Raw genomic sequence first — 15,192 nt, 5'->3', positions numbered from 1 at the left:
TGCAGACTCTGTCCATGTGAGCCATGGCTCCATAAGGAGCATTTGGCATGTCAGGGTAATGACACAAATGAATGGCCAGCATGGCAGAGTTTAGGCTCTGAGTAATGAACTTGCTGTTGAAGTGTGGCAGAACAGAGATGCAAAGGATCTATTAAAGCAGCTCCTGAAAATCCATGGCACGGGGACTTGGTTTCTTCTGAAGCCCTCTGGATTTCTACTTGTTCATCTGCTGCATCCTGCCCAGCCCAGCTCCTTGTTCTGATCCTCTGCAGACTCCTTTACTCCCATAGAATCATTTCTGATCACTGTGTCCTGCCGAGCCCTCAGTGCAGCCTGGACAGCTTTGCCGTGTGCTGGTCACTGACTGGTGGTACCCTGTCACCATCCAGTGTGTGCTCAGCCACCAAGAAGCAGAGGTGCTCTGCACAGGTTATGGAAACTCAAAACTGTCCAGAGGTCTGGCCTGAGATTCCTGAGTTAAGTAAATGAATTACACATAGGTGACAATTGCAGAGTGGTTGAGGATGGAAGAGACCTCTAGAGGTCATCCTGTCCAGCCTCCCTGCTCAAGCAGAGCTGACTGGAGCAGGCTGCCCAGGACCATGTCAAGATGGTGTTTGAATGTCTCCAAGGATGGAGACTCCACAGCCTCTCTGGGGATCCTGTTGCAGTGCTTCAGCACCCTCATGGCAGAAGTGCTGCTTTCCAGGGGGCTGGTCCCCAGCATGCACTGGTGCCTGGTGATGCCCTCCCCAGGCCTGGCCTTTGTGCAGCTTGATGAGGCTCCTGTCAGCCCATTTCTGTATGATGTTGAGGTCCCTCTGAATGGCAGCATGACCTTGTGGTATATCACCCACTCCTCTCAGTACTACATCAGCAGACTGGCTGGGGGTAGACTCTTCCCATCATCCAGAGCACCAACAGAGATGCTGAACAGTGTTGGACCTCATACTGACCCCTGGAGTGCATCACTAGTTCCTGGCCTCCAGCTACACTCAGCACCACTCTCTGAGCCTGGCCCTTCAACCAGCTCTCCATCTACCTCAGTCTCTGCTCCTCTAGTCCATAATCTTCTCTGAGTATCTGGTAGAAGACATTGTCAAAGGCCTGACAGAAGTCAAGGTAAACATCCCCACAGCTCTGCCCCTGCCAGGCCAGTTGTGTTGTAGAAGGCTGTCACGCTGGCTAAACACAACTTCCCCTGGGTGAATCCATGCTGGCTACTCCCAGCCACTTTCTTGTCCTCCATGTGCCTGGAACATTTGCCAGTGACACCAGGATGTGTGGTTGACATGCTGGAGACAAGGGAGGCCATCCAGAGGGACCTTGACAGGCTTGAGAGGTGGGCCTGTGCCAACCTCAGGAAGCTCACAAGGCCAAGTGCAAGGTCCTGCACCTGGGTCAGAGCAACCCCAAGCACAAAAAAGGCTGAGTGAGGAGTGGATTGGGAGCAGCCCTTCAGAGAAGGACTTGGGGGTCCTGGTGGATGAAAAACTGAATAGGAGCCAGCAATGGGCACTGGCAGCCCAAAGGACCAATCACATCCCAGGCTGCATCAAGAGAAGCGCGGCCAGCAGCACTCTGCCCACTCCTTTGAGACCCTGCCTGCAGTACTGGATCCAGATCTGGGGCTCCCAAGTGTAAGAATGATGTGGAGCTGCTCAAGTGGGTCTGGAGGAGGGCCACAAAGATACTCACAAGAGTGGAACAACTCTCCTATGAAGACAGGCTCAGGGAGTGATCCAGCAATGGGCACTGGCAGCCCAGAAGGCCAATGGCAGCCTGGGCTGCACCCAAAGCAGTGTGGCCAGCAGGTCCAGAGAGGGGACTCTGCCCCTCTGCTCTGCTGAGACCTCACCTGCAGTGCTGTGGCCCTCAACACAAGAGGGATATGGACCTGATGGAGAGGGTCCAGTGGAGGCCACGAAGATGGTCAGAGGGCTGGAGCACCTCTGCTGTGGGGACAGGCTGGAAGAGTTGGGGCTGTTCAGTCGGGAGAAGGCTCCAGGGAGATCTTAGAGCTGCATTTCAATATCTGAAGGGGACCTAGAGGAAGGCTGGGGAGGGAGTGTTCAGAAGGGCCTGTGGTGATAGGATGAGAGGCAATGGTTTGAAACTGGAGCAGGGGAGAGTTAGGTTGGACATCAGAAGGAAGTTCTGCACAGTGAGGGTGGGGAGACACTGGAACAGGTTGCCAGGGAGCTGGTTGAGGCTCCATCCCTGGAGACATTGAAGATCAGACTTGAGGTGGCCCTGGGCAGCCTGCTTTGTTTGGAGGTGTCCCTGCTGAGTGCAGGGGGGTTGGACAAGATGACCTTTGAGGGTCCCTTCCAACCCGATGCAATCTGTGAATCTGTGAGTGGGGGCTGTTCAGCCTGGAGAAGAGAAGGCTGGGGGGAGACCTTAAAGCAGCCTTACAGTATTTAAAGGGGACTACAGGAGAGCCAGGGAGGGATTGGATACCAGTGCCTCCAGTGTGAGGATGAGGGGGAATGGCTTTAAACTGAAAGAGGGGAGAGGGTAAGATAGTACAGTGAGATTCTTCCCTGTGAAGGTGGTGAGGTACTGAAACATGTTGTCCAGAGAGCTGGATAGGGCTTTGAGCAACCTGGTCTAGTGAAAGGTGTCTCTGCCCGTGGCATGGGGGTGGAACTACCTGATCTTTAAGGTCCCATCTGTCCTGAAGGGACAAAAAGCCTCAGAATGCTCTGAACCCGACAATGGGGCAGGACCCAGCAGGTCTGCTTTTCAGGCTAATGGCCACGTTGCCCAGGCTTGGCTGAACATGTCCTGGAGCCCAAGTGGGCCAGGTGCGTGTGCCTTTGGCCACTGTGCTTCAGTTTACCCAGACAGGACTGCAAGACCCCTCACTGTATAGCGTTGTATAGCCCCAGAGCAGAGTGGACAAGGGGCGAACCCCAGGAGCTGAGTCCCCAGGACAGCTTCATTTCATTGGAAGAAGCAACGAGCACCGCTGCGAAGATTGCGGCTGAAGAACCTCTCCCAACAGGCAAAGCTACAAAGCCAACAAGCCCTTCAAGCTTCAGTAGCAACCTCTTTCCTACAAAGCTTTCAGCTACAAAGCCTTCAGAGGTAAATCCTGAATGTGCCTCAGCGACCAGCTGCAGACGCCAACAGAAAGCGAAACTTCCTGCGGCCTTGGCGTGCCGACGCCGGTTCGGGTTTTGTTTAAATCCCCACGGGGTGCCAGGAGCAGAGAGGCATTATAAAAAGCTGATTTTTATAAGCATCTGTTAAAGGTCTGTTGCCCTAGAGAGTTCTGGAGTTCCTCCTCCCTTGTGGGCAGCCTCCAGCTCTGTTGCCAGTGCTCCCTTTTTCCTTCCCAGTGCTTTGTTGTCTCTGTGTTTTCGCTCATACTGCCGCAGTGGTTCCCGGTTCCCGCGGTGCGGTACCTGCCCCGCAGCTGAGCAGGCCTGCCGATGTCTGCTGTGCCATCTTTTAAAGTCATGACTATTCTGTGACTCGCTCTGCCTACCAGATGTCAAGAGCCTCCTTACCATCCCAACACTGTCCCAAACCGTTCTGTGACTCTGTGAAATGGTCCCCAGGGCTTGCTCCAGCACCTTGCCAGAGATGGAGCTGAGGCTTTCTTCAGAAGTACATCCCAGCACGGGGCTTTCCTAGAAGGGGTCTGGGATTTGGTTCCATGATGGTGTCTCGCAGGCATTTCCTTGCTGACATGCTAATGCTTGTTCAGACCTGTTTGGTGATGCCTCTTGGGAACCTTCTCCATCAGCCCTGTCCATTACTCCCTCACAGTGATTTTGGGCTTAATCCTTTCCTGTTTCTGTCTTTGTTCCTCGCTCTTCTCTTGCTTGATTTAGTGTCACTTTGGGGCAAGCTCACTAATCTTCCTTCCTGGATTCCTGTGGATGGATGTAAACATCCTCCTGGATGGACATTAGTCCAAGTGGGAGACCCTCGAAGTGCCAGAGGTGTTCATTCTCCTCTGCACTTCAGCACCTTTTCCATGACTGCCTCTTCCTCTCTGTTGGTGCCAGGCCATTGGCATTTTTTGGCTGAAAAGTCACTGGGTGCTGTCCATAACTGTGGCCATAAGGGGTTGTGGGGGAAGGATGGCAAGGGAGGGCCTCTGGCTCCAGTTTTGTTGCTGTTTCTCCTGGGCCTGTGCTCTGCCTATGGAGTTTCCCACGGCTGCTGATGGGTTTGAGTCCTGACTGCAAAATCCAGGCAGTGCTGCTCTGTCCCTAAGCTGACCTTAAAAGACAGAAGAAGAGGAAGTTGTGCTCCTGTGCCTGGTTCTGCTGTGTCCTGGCTGTGCTGGTGATGGCTTGGTTTGTATTGCAGGTGATGCTACTCAAAGCTCCCTGCTCAGGCCATCCCATGCTTCCTGGCAGGGGTACAACCCATGCAGGTAGGTGCTGGTGTGCAGGGCTGTTTGCTGGCACAGGGCTGAGAGCTGGCAAGTAGAGGCTGGAGTCAACTTCTGCTAAGGCAAACGCTGGGATTCATTCAGGTGCTGCTGACATTTCCAGCACAGCTGCTGCTGTTGTGAGTGCCTCTGCCTGCCTCTGGCAGTGGTCACCCTTCTGCTGTGTTTGATTAGTCTTGCTGATACTGCTGCAGAAGCAGAGAGCTTCTGTTAAGCAAATGAGCAAAGTTGTGTTTCCTTCCCTGCCAGTAGTTCTCCAGGGTCTTTCTGAAGCTTTGGTAGCTCCAGCACTTTAAAATGTCCCTGATTTCAGGAACTAAAACTCAAAAGAGAAACCACCACATTTTAGGCAGTTGTGACACAATCCCTGGTGCTGCCTTTGGCCCATGCTGGGCATTGGTATTTAGAGTGAAGGGGCACTGCCAGGGTAACTGGGCAGTGTGACTGAGCTCAGGCTGCTCTGCCTGAGTCTCCTGGTTTTGACCCTCACCAGACCTGGCTTCAATGCCTTTTTGACAAGCCCAGGAGGATAAGGTCCCAGGTGGTGGCTCTTGATCTCTTTGTAGAACCTTTGCATTGGTGTTTTTTTCCCTCAGGGCACAGGATCCAGTGCAGCAGCTCTGCAGTCCCAGGAGCTGTGTGGCTCCAACATCCTCATGGGCTTCATCGATGAATACATGAATGGTGTTCTGCACCTCTTCCTCTGTGACACATCCACAAAGGAGGATGTCTGCTTGCACCAGGTCCTGAGCAGCAGGGGACATGCTGCCATCTTCCTCCCCAGGTCAGGAGGGAAAGGTGCTGCTGAGAGGGCAGGTGGGGCCAGGCTCAGTCAGTGCCTGCAGTGGGCAGCTCTTCAGCTGGGAGCAGCTGGGTGTGTGAAGAGCAAGAGCGGTGTGCCCTGAGCACCCTGTGACTGTGCCCAGTGGCGTCTGAGTCTGTGCTCTGGTGAGGGTGGAACTGGGTGGCTCAGCAGAGGTGGTGTGGTTTGCTACAACAACTTCCTTTCTTCCTGTCTTCTGAGAGTGGAGTGGAAGGCTTTGATTGCTGTTTGGAAGCTGACTGGCTTGTTGCAGTTGCAGCTTTGTCTGAAGCTGATGCACAACTTGGGTAAGGAAAACAGAAAAGTAAAGGAGCTGCAGATGTCAGCATAGGGCCAGGCTGAGGTGGCAGGGAGAGAGGTGGTTAGGGGATGAATTGGTTACTTGATTAGGCACTGCCAATCCCAGCAAGTGTTCCTAGTCAAAATTAAAAAGGCCCCTGAGCCATCCAGACAACTCGACAGAGTTTAAATGTTAGTGTCTCACTTAAAGCAGGGGCCAAGCCAGCTGAGGGAGGACCAGGACTGATCAATGAATGTTTTTGCCTTCTCTGCTCAAGGCACTGAAGATTGGTTATGCCATGAACAAACTGGCCCTGGCTGAGAAAGCCTCTCCCTTGGTCAGTGACATGTCCAGCACGGGGCAGCACAGGCACGGTGGTGACATAGTGCCTTGAGCAGACATTCAAGCTGTGAGCCAGCACAGAGTAGCTGTGACTTGGGCCCAGCTGTGTGGCTCTCTGGAGGTCTCAGCTCCGAGCTGTGTGGGGGTGAGAACCCTTAGAGAGGTTGCAGCCCCAGCACCTGGCAGAGTCAGGCTGTGCAGCCTGGATGCTGGTGGCTGCTGGGTCACTGAGCAGGAGCAGAGCACAGGTGGTGGCAGGGTTGGAGCCTGCTGCTGCGTTTTTGCAGGGGCCTGGCCAGCCATGGGGTGAGGGGGGCACTGCTGAGTCCCTCGGCTGCTGGAGGGAGAGGAGCTGCTTGTCGTAGGAAGGCAGCTTGCAGCACGACTTCGGAGCTGACTCTTGGCTGCTGTGCCTCTTTATAAACCCTGTCAGACATTTGCTGGATCCTTTCTGTTCTCTGTGGTAGCTCCAGCAGGGCCTTCTTGACACTGCTGCCTTTTCTGGTTTGTCCCTAGGCATTCCAAGATCTGAACCCTTGGGCCTTGTACATTCAGCCCAGTGGACAGAAATAATTTCTGGATGCAGAGTGAAATGGCAGCCTCAAAGCCTCAAGTGGGACTTTGGCTGTGGTGCAGCAGCCATTCCATGACATCAGCTCCAGGGTCAGTAGCCATGGATTTGTTTCAGTCCCAGACAGGCTTCTTGTAGAGTTGGTTCCTTGCTTTTCTGAAAAGCAAGCAGAACCACACTCTGACAGCAGTCACAGGTGACCATGCATACATCTCCAGCAGCCTGTCCTCTGAGCCCTTTGCAGACTTCAGGGAGTCTGTGTGCTTGGCACCTTCTTTAAACCCAGAGGCACCATCATGTTTCAGATAGGTCACCTGCAGACAGAAAGCCCTTTCCCAAGCAGAGGATGATCTGATTTGCTGGGGAGTTAGGATGCCACATGTATGAAGGATGTGGGGGGCGGCTCCTTGGGACACCCCAGCCCCAGTTCTCACCTCCCTGAAACCCAAGGGGACTTCTGCAGCAGGGCAGGTGCTGTGAGAGACAAGGGCTGCCCTTGCCCAGAGAGCACCAAGCAAGCTCAGCTCTGGGAAGGAGGAGGAACACAGCTCACTGCACCTGGAGGCAAACACAGCTGACCTGCAAGGGATCAGGACTCAAGGTTTGCAATCAGCCTTGCTCGGTGGCAAAGCTGCATCAAGCTGTGCAGGAAGCAGCTTCCTGGGGTTGTATCAATTTGCTCTTTCTAGATAAAGGTGTTTAACCAGGGGAGGTCTGATGAGGGCTGACTGATGCTGGCACTGGGTAATTCTCCCTGTAGCAGGACAGCTGCAATGCCCTTTCCCAGTACCCATGTAAGCCCAATACCCCTTCCCAGTACTCGAGTATCTTTAAATCTCCTGTGGCAGGTAAGACCACCCCCCAACACAAGGTCCTGAGACACACTCACACAAAGGGCCAAGACCTGCTAGGAGCTGGTAAAGATCAGCTTGATGCCCCAGGACATCAGCTGGGGCCTCGGGACCCAGAAGTCCTGTTGTATGCTTGGACAGCAACCTGCACTAAGAAACTGAGTGGCAGAACACACTGGCAAGGGTGTGGCTGGAGCTCTGCTGCAGGCAGGGTGCTCTCCACACAGAAGCAGCCTGGCAGGCAGCTCTCCCCTTAGACAGGGACCTCAGCCAAGGATGGTGTGAGACTATCTGGATATGTCCTGGACACCCGTGGGGAGATGTTCCTGTGCTGAGTGGCTGAGTGCAGGTTTTGGATCACCTCTCTCCAAACAGTTTCACTGGTTGTGCAGAGGGAATTCCAACTGCCATGCCAGCCTGTGCTGCTGCTGTGTGGGAAGGGGTGCAGAGAGCTGCAACAGATCAACAGTTTGCAGGTGGCTGCTGTCTGGTTTGTGCCTCCCAGTATGCAAGCCTTGCCAGTACACCTCCCTGTACCCATAACCTGCCAACAGCCTCTCCCAGTACTGCTACTTCCCTGATACCCGCTCCCAGTACCCACAGCCCCCCAGTAACCATATCTGCCCAGTACTCACACCCTCTCCCCAGTGCCCCCTGTGCCTGGGTATCCATGAGGTAGCTGCAGCAGCTGGTGCAGCCCTCCTGGCATGGGTTGCACTTCTTCAGGGCCAAGCTGCTGTTGCTGGTGGTCATGGTAGTGAAGATGGCACAACAGGGCCATGCTGGTAGCCAGATAGTGCCACGGCACAACAGGGCCATGTGCACCCCAGTGTAACTGCATGAGGCTGTGTAGTGCAGTGGTGTCCTGGCACCATGGGATGGGGGGAACTGGCCAGGGGGGCAGGGGATAGGCCCCCTTGAGACTGCCCTCACCAGGGTGCTGGGGTTGAAGGAGCCTTGTGTGCCCAGCCCCAGGGTTATTCATGTCCTCAACCACTGCAGGCTGACCAGGATTGTTGTCCCCATCCCTGTCCATGCTCACCCAGGCTTGTTGGGAGGTTTATTGAGGTCTCTGTCCCACTCTGACCCCATCCCAAATCACCCCAAGCTCTGGGCAGTTACTGTGATCCCCATTCCTTTTAGCTATGGGGAGCATTGGGGTGCCTGTCTCCAACCCCTCTGGCCAGGGGGCAGGGGCTGGGGGTTTGAAGTGTCCCCATCCTTCCATATCTGTGGGGTTCCAGGCCCCAGCTTCTGTCCCACCAAGGTGGCTTTGGGGTCTCCCATTCCCCCACCCGTGTCAGTGGTCCCTGTTCCAGCAGCTGTGGCTATGTGGTGCCTCATGCCCCTGCCCCATGTAGTGGAAGGATCAGCAAGTTGCTGTGCTGGCACCACGGCCTGCAGCAGCCTCGGCCACAGGAGCTGCAGGGAAGAGCCAGGGAGCTCCCCACGCAGGCATCTCCACTCCCAAGACACGAAGGAGGGGACAGGCTCAGTGTGACAGGTTGACGTCCAGTGGCCCTGCCTGCTCCCCCCAGCACTGGAGGAAGGGCAAAGGAACAAAGAAACCTCTGGGCTGAGACAAAAAGAGTCGAGAGAAGTTTCCCTGAGCACTCAGATAATAATGATCCAATGCACAACCACCTGAGCTAATGAGACACTGCAGTTAGCTTGGCTCAGCCTGGCTGAGGGAAGGAGAGTGCAGCACAGAGCAGGAATGCAGAGAGGGGAACCAGCCGATTCCCACCTGCCTGCTGCCACTCCCATGGGAAAGAGCCAGCGCTCAGAACAGCTGAGCAGCCCCAACACTCCCAGCCTGTCCTCACAGCAGAGGTGCTCCAGCCCTCTGATCATCTTCCTGGCCTACTCTGCACCCTCTCCAGCAGGTCCTTCCTGTGCTGAGGGCTCCAGATCTGGACACAGCACTGCAGGTGAGGTCTCACCAGAGCAGAGAGGCAGAATGCCCTCTCCATCTCTGGCCATGCTGCTTTCGATGCAGCCCAGCCTGCCATTGGCCTTCTGGGCTGAAATCCATCCTAGGGTGCTGAGAGAGCTGGCAGATGAGCTGGCCAAGCCACTCTCCATTATTTTTCATCAGTCCTGGCTCACTGGAGAGATCCCAGCTGACTGGAAGCTGGCCAACGTGGTACCCATCCACAAGAAGGGCCGGTTGGATGAGCCAGGGAATTCCAGGCCTGTCAGCCTGACCTCAGTGCCAGGCAAGATTATGGAGCAGGTCATCCTGAGTGCAATCACACAACACTTAGAGGATGGCCAAGGGATCAGGCCCAGCCAGCATGGGTTTAGGAAGGGCAGGTCCTGCCTGACCAACCTGATCTCCTTCTATGATCAGGTGACTGCCTGGTGGATGTGGGGAGGCCTGTGGATGTAGTCTACCTGGACCTCAGCAAGGCCTTTGACACCGTTCCCCACAGCAAACTCCTGGCCAAGCTGTCAGCCCATGGCTTGGATGGGAGCACACTGCGATGGGTTAGGAACTGGCTGGAGGGCCGAGCCCAGAGAGTGGTGGTGAATGGTGCCACATCCAGCTGGCAGCCAGGCACCAGTGGTGTGCCCCAGGGATCAGTACTGGGCCCCTTGCTCTTTAACATCTTCATTGATGATCTGGATGAGGGCATTGAGTCCATCATCAGTAAATTTGCTGACGACACCAAGCTGGGGGCAGGAGTTGATCTGCTGGAGGGTAGAGAGGCTCTGCAGAGGGACCTCGACAGGCTGGGCAGATGGGCAGAGGCCAAGGGCAGGAGATTGAGCACATCCAAGTGCCGGGTTCTGCACATTGGCCACAGCAACCCCATGCAGAGCTACAGGCTGGGGTCAGAGTGGCTGGAGAGCAGTCAGGCTGAGAGGGACCTGGGGGTGCTGGTCGACGGTAGACTGAACATGAGCCTGCAGTGTGCCCAGGCAGCTAAGAGGGCCAATGGCATCCTGGCCTGCATCAGGAACAGTGTGGCCAGCAGGAGCAGGGAGGTCATTCTGCCCCTGTACACTGCACTGGTTAGGCCACACCTCGAGTACTGTGTCCAGTTCTGGGCCCCTCAGTTTAGGAAGGAGGTTGACTTGCTGGAACGAGTCCAGAGAAGAGCAACAAAGTTGGTGAGGGGTTTGGAACATAAGCCCTACGAGGAGAGGCTGAGGGAGCTGGGGTTGCTTAGCCTGGAGAAGAGGAGACTCAGGGGTGACCTTATTACTCTCTACAACTACCTGAAGGGAGGTTGTAGACAGACGGATGTTGGTCTCTTCTCCCAGGCAAGCAGTACCAGAACAAGAGGACACAGTCTCAGGCTGTGCCAGGGGAGATTCAGGCTGGATGTTAGAAAAAAGTTCTATCCAGAAAGAGTGATTGGCCATTGGAATGGGCTGCCTGGGGAGGTGGTGGAGTCACCATCACTGGAGGTTTTTAGGAGAAGACTTGACGGGGTGCTTGGTGCCGTGGGTTAGTTGCTTGGGCGGTGTTGGATTGGTTGATGGGTTGGACGCGATGATCTTGAAGGTCTCTTCCAACCTGGTTTATTCTATGTATTCTATGTATTCTATGTATTAAAACACAAGTTTAGTGTTAATGGTCATGTACTATGAACACTGTCACTGTCCAGAATTAGTCATATGTTGATGTCATTAACATGTTGTCGCAGCACCTACAGCTATCTGACTACATTCCTGTCTGCAGAGATACACTCAAGGCCTGGGTCCTTCTATTTTGCTAGTTTCTATCTTGTGTACTACTGTGGGGTCAACATCCCTGGAGGTGTTTAAGAAGAAAGTGGATGAAGCACTTAGTGCCATGGTCTAGTTGAATAGTTAGGGTTGGGTGATCAGTTGGACTTGATGATCTTGGAGGTCTCTTCCAACCTGGTTGATCCTGTGACACTACTGGCTCATGTCCAGCACCCCCAAGTCCTTCTCTGCAGGTCAGCATCCCCCAGCCTAGACTGATATTGAGGGTTCCCTGACCCGGGTGCAGGACCTTGCACTTTGCCTTATTGAACATGATGAGGTTCTCCTCAGCCACTTCTCCAGCCCGTCCAGGTCCTGGTTGGCACCCATCCTGCCCATCAGTCTTACCAGCTGCACCACTCAGCTTGGTGTCATCTGCAGACTTGCTGAGGGTGCCTCAGTCCCACTGTCCACATCACTGGTGAAGGTGCTGAACAGCACTGGTGCCAATACAGACCCCTGAAGGACACCACTTGTCCCCTGTCTCCATCTGGACACTGAGCCATTGACCTTTTGATGAGATCATCCAAGCAATTCCTTATCCACTGCACAGCCCACCCATCAAATCCACAGCTCTCCAGCTCAGAAGGATGTTGTGGGGGACCGCATCAAAGGCTTTACAGGAGTCCAGATGGATGGCATCTGTTGGTCTGTCCTTGTCCACTGATGCAGTCACACCATCAGGTAGGTCAGGCAGGACTTGTCCTTGCTGAAGCCATGGTGGCCATCTCAAATCACCTCCCTGCCCTCCATGCACCTTAGCAGAGCTTCCAGGAGGATCTGGTCCATGACTTTCCCAGGCAGAGAGCCGAGGCTGGCAGGTTCCCAAGCTCCCTTTGTTGAAATGGGTGCAATGTTTCCTTCTCCCACTCTCCAGGGTGCCTTCCAGGGCTTTTCAAATACCGTGGAGACTGACTTTGCAGCTCCAGCAGCCAGTGCCCTCAGACCTCTGGGATGCATCCCCTCAGGTTTCACAGACTTGTTCAGGTTCCTCAGGTGGTCATGGACCTCATCTTCACTTACAGAGGGAGGGACTTTATCCCTCTGGTCCCCATCTTGTGGTCCTTCAACTCAGGGTGTGAGGAGAGGTTGCCAGTGAGGACCGAGGCAAAACGTTCTGAGCGCCTCAGCCTCCAGCTGGTCTGTTGTTACCAGCTCCCCACTCTTCCTCACCGTGGCGACATATTCTCTTGAACTTCCCTTTCCTGTTATTCTTCTCATCCCTTGTGGAGTTCAGCTCCAGCTCTGGCCTTCCTAACCTCATCCATGCACAACCAGGCAGCGCCTCTCTCCTCCCAAGTCACCTGTCCCTGCCCACTGCCTGTGGGAGCCCTTCTTGCCTGTCAGTTTGACCAGCAAGTCTCAACTCAGCCGTGCTGGTTTCTTCCCTTCCTTGCTCCCCCTAGGGACCAAGAGCTCTTGCACGCATCCTTAAACACCTGCCAGCTCTGCTCTGGTCCTTGTCCCTGAGGACTGTTTCTAAGGGGGTCCCTACTAAGTCCTTGAAGAGCTGGAAGTTTGCTTTCCTGGAATTCAAAGTCCTGACGCTGCTGTTTGTCTGACCCAGATACCTGAGGACTGTGAACTGCATCAGTGTCTGATCACTGCAGCCCAGGCTGCCTCCACTCCTGACATCCCTGATGAGCTCAGCTGCACTGGTGGCCATCAGGAGCAGTATCAGATGCCCTGGGGCTGGGCAGTCTACTTCCTGGCTCAGGAAGCTCTCATCAAGGCGCTGCAGGAGTCTCCTCGGTTGCCTGCGGCTCACCCTGCTGCTTTTCCAGCAGATGTCAGGTGGCTCAAGTGCCCCAGCAGGATGAGAGCCTGTGAGCATGATGCCTCCTGGAGCTGCAGGAAGAAGCTTTGTCAGTAGCTGCCTTGATCAGGTGCCTGCCGTGCATGCCAACCACAAGGCTCCCCTTGTTGCCTTGGTCTCTGATTCTACCCATAAGCTCTCGGCTTGCTGGTGGCTCTTCTTTAGGGACAGCTCGTCACACTGTCCATTTCTTAACATAAATGGCAACATCTCCTCTCCTCCTTCCTCTCCTGTCCCTTCTGAGCAGCCTGTAGCCATGGATAGCCACTCTCCAGTCACAGGATCACTGTATCACAGCCTTCCAGCAGCAAGGAGAATGCTGAAGCTCTGTTTGCTCTAAACTCGAACAGAAGGAGACAACTCCAGGCCAGCCTCTCTGCCAGCCACCTCTCCACCTCTCTGTGTGTTTGGACAGACACCTTTGCTGTCACCAGGGCGGGGTTTCTATCTTGCACTGGGCCACAGAAATCAATTTCAGTTCAGGGTCCCTTGCAGGCAGGCAGTCAGTGGGAGCCTCATGGTTACCAACTCTGTAACTGAGAGGCTGTTTGATTATAACACTCTGCTGGTTACAAAATAGAGTCCAAGGAGTGGTGGTCAATGGTGCCAAGTCCAGCTGGAGAGCTGTGACCAGTGGAGTCCTCCAGGGATCAGAACTGGGTCCAGTCCTATTCAACATTTTCATCAATGACCTAGATGAGGGGACACAGACAGGCAGAGTCTGCTCAGGAAGTTTGCTGATGATACCAAACTGGGAGGCTTGGCTGAGGCACCTGAAGTTTGTGAGGCCATTCAGAGTCTTGGACAGACTGAGAGCTGGGCAGAGAGGAAACTAATGAGGTTCAACAGGATGAGTAGAAAGTCCTGCACCTGGGAAGGAAGAATAAACTGCAGCAGCACAGGCTGGGCAGTGATCTGCTGGGGAGCAGTCCTGTGGAGAGGGACCTGGGAGTGCTGGTGAACAAGTTCTGCATGGGACAGCAATGTGCCCTGGGGGCCAAGAAGGCCAATGGGCTCCTGGGCTGCATTCAGAGGAGTGCGTTCAGCAGAGCCAGGGAGGTTCTCCTCCCCCTCTACTCTGCCCTGCTGAGACCTCACCTGGAATATTGCATCCAGTTCTGGGCTCCTCAGTTCAGGAGGGACAGGGATCTGCTGGAGAGAGTCCAAGGGAGGGCTGTGAGGATGACTGAGGGACTGGAGCACTGCCCTGTGAGAGGAGGCTGAGAGCCCTGGGGATGTTCAGTCTGGAGAAGACTGAGACGGGGTTTAATAAATGTTTATTAATATCTGAGAGCTGGGGGTCAGGAGGGAGGGGACAGGCTCTGCTCAGTTGCACCCTGGGACAGGACAAAGGGCAATGCATAGAAGCTACAGCACAGGAGGTTGCACCTCAACAGGAGAAGGTTCTTCCCTGTGAGTGTCACAGAGCACTGCAGGCCCCTCCAGACCTCTGCAGACCCCTCCAGGGGTCCCTGCAGACCCCTGCACACCCATACAGAACCCTCCAGACCCTTCCAGACCTCTACAGAAGTCCCCCCGCCCCCCGGCTTCTACAGAGCCCTGCAGACCCCTCCAGACCCCAAAAGACTTCTGCAGAGCCCTACAGAATCCTGCAGACCCCTGCAGAGCTGGGAGGTAGCTGGAGCACACCGGAGACGAGCACTGGGAGGGACTGGGCTGCCCTGGCTGTGACTGGAAGGAGATTTGTTGGCTACTGGGAACACTGGGAGGCATTGAGGGGCACCGGGAGGCACCGCAGGGGGCACCGGGAGGCACAGGGTGACACTGGGGGGCTGACGTGCCACAGGACTGCAGCTCCCAGCATGCCCCGGGAAGCCAGGGGGTGACAGGCAGCCCTGTGGGACGCAGCCTCCCGCCGGCCATTTTGCTTGCCCGAGGCACGCCGGGAGCTGGAGTGCGGGCACAGCGCGCGCCCACGCCGCCATTTTGTTTGCCCGGGGAATGCCGAAGCTGCGATCCCGCTCCAGAGGCCGTTGCAAAAGCAGTGGAAGGGACTGGGACGGCACTGGGAGCACTGCAAGGGACTGGGGGAAACTGGGTTTTACTGGGAGCGCTGGGAAGGCATTTGCAGACCCCTAGCGACCACTCCAGACCCAAGCAGACCCCTCCAGAATTCTACCGACAGCTGCAGACCCCTACAAGCCCCTAGAGTCCCGAAGCCGGCTCCAGACCCCGCCGAGCGCTGCAAGCCTGCCAAAGAGCACTGCAGACACCTCCTTGCCGCTGCAGAACCCTGCGGGGACCTGCAGGGCCCTCTGTCAAGCCCCTTAGCACTGCCTGCAACTCCAGACAGCGAAGTGCTGGCCCAGCACTGCAAGCACGATTTTGCCTCTCCT

This window comes from Dryobates pubescens, chromosome 14 (assembly GCF_014839835.1).
Source record: "Dryobates pubescens isolate bDryPub1 chromosome 14, bDryPub1.pri, whole genome shotgun sequence".
NCBI classification, from domain to species: Eukaryota; Metazoa; Chordata; class Aves; order Piciformes; family Picidae; genus Dryobates; species Dryobates pubescens.
This window is presented reverse-complemented; position numbering follows the sequence as displayed.